Below are 9,036 nucleotides of genomic sequence, written 5' to 3' on the forward strand. Positions count from 1 at the left end.
CTAAGTAAGCACAAAATTTTAGACAAATGAGGGGAACCAACTTGCAAAATAAGCTTATTAAGATAATCAAATGCCCCTAACACAACAGAAAATCTGAAAGCATGTGAAGATATAAGCAGAAATGGCCCAGCCAGATTACCAAATCTGGTAAACACCAGGGGGACACAGAATATGGAACTACTCAATGACATTTATAAAGAAATAATGGATATCAGAAAGATAGTAGAATAGCATAACTATGAATTTAAAAGATTAAATGGAAAAATGGCAGCTCTCACAGAGATGAAAGATACAGCAGCAGAAATTAGAAATATACTAGAGAAAAAGAAACAAAAGGAAGAATAAGTGAGCTAGAAGACAGAAGATAGAGCACACAAAAGAACAAATGGCAAGAAAGATGGAAAAATGGAACTGGATCTTAGGGATATGGTACACGTATAAATAAAAGTGCACAAAGATAAGAATCAGTGGTGTCCCAGAAGGAAAAGAGAAAAGTAAAGAGCTGGGAAAGTTAATTGAATATATAATGGGGGAAACTTCCCAACCCTTATAAAGACATAAAAATGCAAAACAAAGAGTCTCAATGAACTCCAAATAGAATAAATCCAAATAGGTCTACTCCAAGATACATACTAATCAGACTGTCAGATGTTGAAGAGAAACAGAAAGTCCTAAAAGCAGCGTGAGAAAAGCATTCTACATACAAGGCAAAACAAATACATCTGAGTTTGGACTGTTCAACAGGTACCATGGAAGCAAGAAGGCAGTGCTACGAAATATTTAAGATCCTGAATGAGAAAGTCTTCAGGTCAAGAATTCTTTTTTTTCCAGCCAAGTTGTCCTATGAAATTAAGGGAGAGTTTAAAATCTTCAAAGACAAAAAAAGACTAAGAGAACTAGTCAACGAGAGGCCTGCCCTAAAAAAAATACTAAAAGGGAGTCCTGTTAGCTGAAAAAAAAAAAAAAAAGACAGGAGAAAGAGATCTGGAGGAGGGCACAGAATGGAAGAATAAGAGTAATGGTAATTTAAAGGATAGAAAGAGAGGGAAAAGGATTGTATTAGTTAGGGTTCTCTAGAGAAACAGAATCAACATGAAACACTTGCAAATATAAAATTTATAAAAGTCCAAAATCCACAGGGCAGGCTGCGAAGCCAATGACTTCGATGGATGGCCTGGATGAACTCCACAGGAGAGGCTCACCAGCCAAAGCAGGAATGCAACCTGTCTCCTCTGAGTCCTCCTTAAAAGGCTTCCCATGTGATTAGATTTAGCATCACTAATTGCAGAAGACACTCCCCTTTGACTGATTACAAATGGAATCAGCTGTCGTTGCAGCTGACGTGATCATGACCTAATCCTATGAAATGTCTTCACTGCAACAGACAGGCCAGCGCTTGCCCAATCAGATAAACAGGTACCACAACTTGGCCAAGTTGACACGTGTCCCTAACCAGGACAGTCCACCCCTTGTCAACTTGGCATCTATATATATATATCACCTTAAACCATACTTAATTTCCAAGTGAAAACAAATAAGCACACATTTTTTTCCTTTTGCTTGACAATACTCAACTGTCCTGCATATAACTGGAAACACATTATATCTCTCCAGAATAGGGTGCAAATCCATGGGCAACATTCATTCTTAAACTTGATATCTTACAACTTAAATAGTATAACATGAATAAAACAGCATTACAGTCCTCGTTTCTGTAACTGATCACGTGGTCGAAGTTCATATTTATCACTCTCTTCTTCCACTACCCATTCCATGTTCCCTTTACCCTCAGCAAGCACTTCAGCTGGCCGTGGTTCTTTACTTGGGGGGGTGACCCAAACCTTCATTCCTGAAGTTTCAGAGCCATTGGTAGTCCTGCCTGGATTGTGTTGTTGCAGTTTTCCATTGATTTTAATCATAGGGCATGGTAGTACTAATAGACGCCCTAGGGGATCTCCTATATTCCAAGAAAACTCTTCTTTACCTCCATTATGTAGTTGCAGTCCTACTTCCTTCTGCTAGTCAGGGTCAATTACCCCAGACAATAATGTAATCCCCTTCTAGGCTTGTTGATCCAGAGGCATAAATAGCCCAAGTGACCCGGTGGCAATCTTAACTTCCAGTTCAGTGGTATCACTGTTGTTTCTCCTGGAGGAAGCACACCCTGTTTTGGAACTAAAACCTGTAGACCAGCAGAACTCAGGGTAGCAGGGACAGGAAGCAAAAATTTTCCTAGTGGATCACTAGGGGTAATAGTGAGTGGCACCACACCCATTTCCACCCCTTGGTTCCTGGACCCATGGATCCTGCCTATGGGAGAAACAGCACCATACAGCGGACGCTGATTCAGAGCATACACAGCTTCCTGGAGAACATTACCCCAGCCTTTCAAGTTTTTGCCACCTAGTTGGCACCGTAATTGAGTTTTCAAAAGGCCATACCACCATTCTATCAACTCAGCTGCTTCTGGATGATGGGGAACATGGTAAGACCAGAGAATTCCATGAGCATGTGCCCATTCCCGCACTTCAATTGCTGTGAAGTGTGTTCCTTGATCAGAAACAATGCTATGTGGAATACCATGATGATGGATAAGGCATTCTGTAAGCCCACGGATGGTAGTTTTGGCAGAAGCATTGCGTGCAGGGAAAGCAAACCCATCTCCAGAGTATGTGTCTATTCCAGTTAGAACAAATCACTGCCCTTTCCATGAAGGGTGTGGTCCAATGTAATCATCCTGCCACCATGTAGCTGGCTGGTCACCTTGGGGAATGGTGCCATATCGGGGGCTGAGTATGGGTTTCTGCTGCTGGCATATTGGGCACTCAGCAGTGGCTGTAGCCAGGTTAGCCTTGGTGAGTGGAAGTCCATGTGGCTGAGACCATGCATAACCTCCATCCCTACCACCATGACCACTTTGTTCATGAGCTCATTGGGCAATAACAGGAGTTGCTGGGGAAAGAGGCTGACTTGTATCCACAGAACGGGTCATCTTATCCACTTGATTATTAAAATCTTCCTCTGCTGAAGTTACCCTCTGGTGTGCATTCACATGGGACACAAATATCTTCATGTTTTTAGCTCACTCAGAAAGGTCTATCCACATACTCCTCCCCAGACCTCTTTGTCACCAATTTTCCAATTATGGTCTTTCCAAGTCCCTGACCAGCCAGCCAAACCATTAGCAACAGCCCATGAGTCAGTATACAAACGCACCTCTGGCCAGTTTTCCTTCCAAGCAAAATGAACAACCAGGTGCACTGCTCGAAGTTCTGCCCACTGGGAGGATTTCCCCTCACCACTGTCCTTCAAGGACACCCCAGAAAGGGGTTGTAATGCTGCAGCTGTCCACTTTCGGGTGGTACCTGCATATTGTGCTGAACCATCTGTAAACTAGACCCGAGTTTTCTCTTCCTCAGTCAATTCACTGTAAGGAACTTCCCAAGAACCATAGCTCTGGTCTGGAAGAGAGAAGGTAATGTGGCAGGAGTGGAAACCATGGGCATTTGTGCCACTTATTCATGTAACTTACTTGTACCTTCAGGACCTGCTCTGGCTCTATCTCGTATATGCCATTTCCATTTTACAATAGAGTGCTGCTGTGCATGCCCAACTTTATGGCTTGGTGGGTCAGACAACACCCAACTCATGATAGGCAACTCAGGTCTCATGGTAACTTGGTGGCCCATGGTTAAGCGTTCAGTCTCTACTAAGGCCCAGTAGCAGGCCAAAAACTGTTTCTCAAAAGGAGAGTAGTTATCTGCAGCAGATGGTAAGGCTTTGCTCCAAAATCCTAAGGGTCTGTGTTGTGATTCTCCTATAGGGGCCTGCCAAAGGCTCCAGACAGCATCTCTATTTGCCACTGACACTTCCAGCACCATTGGATCTGCTGGATCATACACCCCAAGTGGCAGAGCAGCTTGTACAGCAGTCTGGACCTGTCGCAGAGCCTCCTCTTGTTCAGGTCCCCACTCAAAATTAGCAGCTTTTCTGGTCACTCGATAAATGGACCGGAGTAGCACATCCAAATGAGGAATATGTTGTCGCCAAAAAAATCCAAAAAGACCAACTAGGCGTTGTGCCTCTTTTTTGGTTGTGGGAGGGGCCAGATGCAGCAACTTATCCTTCACCTTAGAAGGGATATCTCGACATGCCCCACACCACTGGACACCTAGAAATTTTACTGAGGTGGAAGGCCCCTGTATTTTTGTTGGATTTATCTCCCATCCTCTGACACGCAAATGCCTTACCAGTAAATCTAGAGTAGTTGCTACTTCTTGCTCACTAGGTCCAATCAACATGATATCATCAATATAATGGACCAGTGTGATGTCTTGTGGAAGGTAGAAAAGATCAAGGTCTCTGCGAACAAGATTATGACATAGGGCTGGAGAGTTGATATACCCCTGAGGTAGGGCAGCAAAAGTATATTGCTGACCTTGCCAGCTGAAAGCAAAGTGTTTCTGGTGGTCCTTACTAATAGCTATTGAGAAAAAAGCATTTGCCAGATCAATAGCTGCATACCAGGTACCAGGGGATGTATTGATTTGCTCAAGCAATGATACTACATCTGGAACAGCAGCTGCAATTGGAGTTACCACCTTGTTGAGCTTACGATAATCCACTGTCATTCTCCAAGACCCATCTGTTTTCTGCACAGGCCAAATAGGGGAGTTGAATGGGGATGTGATGGGAATCACCACCCCTGCATCTTTCAAGTCCTTAAGAGTGGCAGTAATCTCTGCAATCCCTCCAGGAATACGGTATTGCTTCTGATTTACTATTTTGCTTGGTAGGGGTAGTTCTAGTGGCTTCCACTTGGCCTTTCCCACCATAATAGCCCTCACTGCACAAGTTAGAAAGCCAACATGTGGATTCTGCCAGTTGCTCAGTATGTCTATGTAAATTATACATTCCAGAACTGGGGAAATAACTACAGGATGGGTCCGGGGGCCCACTGGACCCACTGTGAGATGGGCCTGAGCTACAACTACATTGATCACCTGGCCTCCATAAGCCCCCACTCTGACTGGTGGTCCAGAGTGACGTTTTGGGTCCCCTGGAATTAATGTCACTTCTGAACCAGTGTCTAATAATCCCCAAAATACCTGATCATTTCCTTTTCCCCAAAGCACAGTTACCCTGGTAAAAGGCCGTCGGTCTCCTTGGGGAAGACTTTGAGGAAGATTAACAGTATAAATTTGTGGCAGTGTAACTGGTTTCTCCCCCATAGGGACCTGGCCTCCCCTTCATTCAAGGGGCTCAGGGTCTGTAAACTGTTTAAGTCTGGAAATTGATTAAGGGGCCGTGACTCTGCGTTTTTGTAACTCACGTTAGACTTCTGTTCCCTTGACCTAGAACTCTTTTGTTTATACAGCTCCAACAAGAATTTAGTAGACTGCCCTTCTATTGTATTTCTAAGTACCCCATGATTTACTAGCCAATGCCACAAATTTCTGCATGTCATATAATTTTGATGCCTCCTTTGAGTTTGCTGTCTATTATAATAGCTGCGTCTACCCTGTCTTTGGTGATTGAGTGCTTCCACCTGGCTTCTGCCAACTTGGGATCCTGTCATCCCCATTGTGTTTAAGGATTCCAGCTCAGTGACAGCAGTTCGTACAGTAATATTTGACCTACAGAGAAGTGCAACCACAGAGCTCTTGAGGGATGATGGTGCTAGTCTCACAAATTTATTTCTCACTGTTCTGGTAAAAGGTGCATCCTCTGGACATTCCTGGGGTGTAAGAGCAGGCTTTGCATGATAAATCCACTCTAACATTCCAATCTCTCTAAGCCTCTGGATCCCCTCATCTACATTATACCAGGGCAGTTCTGGCATTTCAGCCTCAGGTAATGTTGGCCACCTTTTGATCCATATTTCAACCAACCACCCAAACAAGCTGTTAACACCTTTTCTAACTGCTCGAGCTAGAACATTGATTGTGGAATCTCTGCTTAGTGGGCCCATATCAATACATTCAGCCTGATCCAGCCTTATATTCCTCCCACCATTATCCTACACTCTTAAAGTCCATTGCCACACATATTCCCCTGATTTCTGTCTATATAAATTGGAAAACTCACACAGTTCTTTTGGAGTATAATGTACCTCCTCATGTGTGATACTTTGTACCTCACCTTTAGGGGCCTGTTGGGACTTTAGTCTAGTTATAGGTCTAGAAGAAATGAGGGGTGGTGGGGGTGGGTCATGAAAAGAATTAGACATATCTTCCAAGCCATTTGCTTCAGGGTCTTCATTTGCAGTTTCATCTGGTGAAACAGGGTTAATCACTCTAGGGCTAATCCCTTCAGGAGGAGGTTGGGTGGTCAATTCCTCAAGTCAGGCTGGAGGTAGGGCGGCTATGTCCTCAGGGCAGACTATTACAGGGTTATCTAGAGAAGGCTCAGCATGGCCTAGGGTTTCAACCTCACCCCCAACATCATTATCAATCCATATGTCACCATCCCATTTTTCAGGGTCCCACTCCTTTCCAATCAATGCCCTCACCTTAACGGCAGACACCATGCAAGACTGAGATTTCAGTTTATGTTGTAAAGTTGCTACTCTAACAATAAGATTCTGAGTCTGATTTTCAGAGATCTCAAGTCTACGGCTACAGGAAATAAGATTTTCCTTCAGGATACTCATAGAAACGTCTACATCTTTCAGATGGCGCTTAAGCTTCTCATTTGAAGCCTTAAGCCCATCTCTTTCACCCCTTAATGTAGACAGTGTATCTAACAACAGCCAACCAACATTTCTATAACTCTTATTTCTACAAAACTCTGTAAAGGTGTCAAAAACATTATCCCCCAGAGTCTGACTTCGTACAATGAAGCATTAGGAGAATCGAATGATGATATTTTGACTATCTCCTTTGCCAACTCACTCCATGGATTGGGAGTGTCGTTCTGATTATGGGAATCAGAGTCCTTAATGTCTCTGAGTCCAGTCAGAGTAGAAAACCATTCATAAAAACCCATTTTTAAGATTTTGTTTCTTAAGAACCACTCCTGGTACCAAAATGTATTAGTTAGGGTTCTCTAGAGAAACAGAATTAACAGGGAACACTTGCAAATATAAAATTTATAAAAGTGTCTCACATGACCACAGGAACGGAGTCCCAAATCCACAGGGCAGGCTGCAAAGCTGATAACTCCGATGGATGGCCTGGATGAACTCCACAGGAGAGGCTCACCAGCCAAAGCAGGAATGGAACCTGTCTCCTCTGAGTCCTCCTTAAACGGCTTCCCGTGATTAGATTTAGCATCACTAATTGCAGAAGACACTCCTCTTTGGCTGATTACAAATGGAATCAGCTGTGGATGCAGCTGACGTGATCATGACCTAATCCTATGAAATGTCCTCATTGGAACAGACAGGCCAACGCTTGCCCAATCAGATAAACAGGTACCACAAGTTGGCCAAGTTGACACGTGCCCCTAACCATGACAAGGATATATAGATTTGACAAATTAAAACTAAAGAATAAGATAGTGGATTCAAGAACTGCTTTTACAGGCTGTATTAGTCAGGGTTCTCTAGAGAAAAAGTACCATCAGGAGATATCCATAAATGTGAGATTTATAAAGGTATCTGTGGTAATTAAGTTCAAGTGTCAACTGACCAGGTCAAGGTGCCTCATTCTGTTGCTGTGGACATGAGCCAATGGCATGTGAAGCTCATCTGTCACTGATTACATTTGCTGTAATCAGGCTGGGGAGTGTCAGCTGCAATGAATGATGTTTGACTTATTGGCTGGATCCTTAAATGAGAGGGCTCAGTGCAGCACAGCCCAAGCAGCTCAGTATACCTCATCTCGGCATTCACAGCTCAGCCCAGGCCTTTGGGGATACGGAAAGGAATCACCCCAGGGAAAGCTGTTGGAACCCAGAGTCCTAGAGAGAAGGCCAAAAGAAATCACCCTGTGCCTTCCTGTGTAAGAAAGAACCTCAGATGAAAGTTAGCTGCCTTTCCTCTGAAGAACTAGACATTTTTTAACTAAATAAATCCCCTTTTATTAAAAGCCAATCCATCTTTGGTGTGTTGCATTCTGGCAGCTTTGGCATACTAGAACAGTATCTCACACACTAGTGGGAATGGAAGAGTCTAAAATGTGCAGGGTAGGCTGTGAATCTGGCAGCTCTTATGAGGCGTCTGGATGGACTCCAAAAGAGAGGGTCACTGAATGAAGAAGCAGTGAAAAAGTTTCTCTTTTTCCTTAAAAAGTCTTCAAATGATTGGATTATATTGTTGGTGGGGGACATATCTTAGTTTTATCACAGATGTAATCAGCCACAGATGCAATCAACTGACTGATGATTCAATAAATGAGCCATTTGATTTATCATCCAGTCACAAAATATCCTTGTAGCAACAGTCAGCCCAGTGCTTGCGACCTGACAACTGGGCGTCATCACTTGGTGTAGTTAACATCAGAAATATCTCTCACAGTCCACTTCTTGTCAAATTGGCAGCTATAAACATCACCTTGAAACACACTTAATTTTCAAATAGAACACAATAACAGACATGTGTTTTGCCTAACAATACTCAACTTCCTGCATACAACTGGAAATGCACTATATCTCTCCAGAATAGGGTGCAAATCCTTAGGTAATGTTCACTCTTAAACTTCATATCCTATGACTTAAATGCTATAACATAAACAATACAGCTTATGTCATATAAGAGGAAAACAAGATATTTGCTTATGTACAAATGGAAACACACTCATAACAAAACAGGGAGAAGTATTTATACAATTACTGTCCTCGTCTCTGTAACTGGTCACATGATCACTACATTCTTCTACCCATTTCATGTTCTCTCTACCGTCAGCAAGCTCTTCAGGTGGCTGTGGTTCTTTGCCAGGTAAGGTGACCCAAACCTTCATTCTTGAAGTTTCTGGGCCATTGGTGGTCCTGACTGGATTGGGTTGTTGCAATTTTCCAATGACTTTAATCACAGGGCAGGTAGAATCAGAGACACCCTAGGGGATCTCCTGTATTCCAGGAAAACTCTTTTTTTTC

The sequence above is a fragment of the Tamandua tetradactyla genome, chromosome 7 (genome assembly GCF_023851605.1).
Source record: "Tamandua tetradactyla isolate mTamTet1 chromosome 7, mTamTet1.pri, whole genome shotgun sequence".
Taxonomy (NCBI): domain Eukaryota; kingdom Metazoa; phylum Chordata; class Mammalia; order Pilosa; family Myrmecophagidae; genus Tamandua; species Tamandua tetradactyla.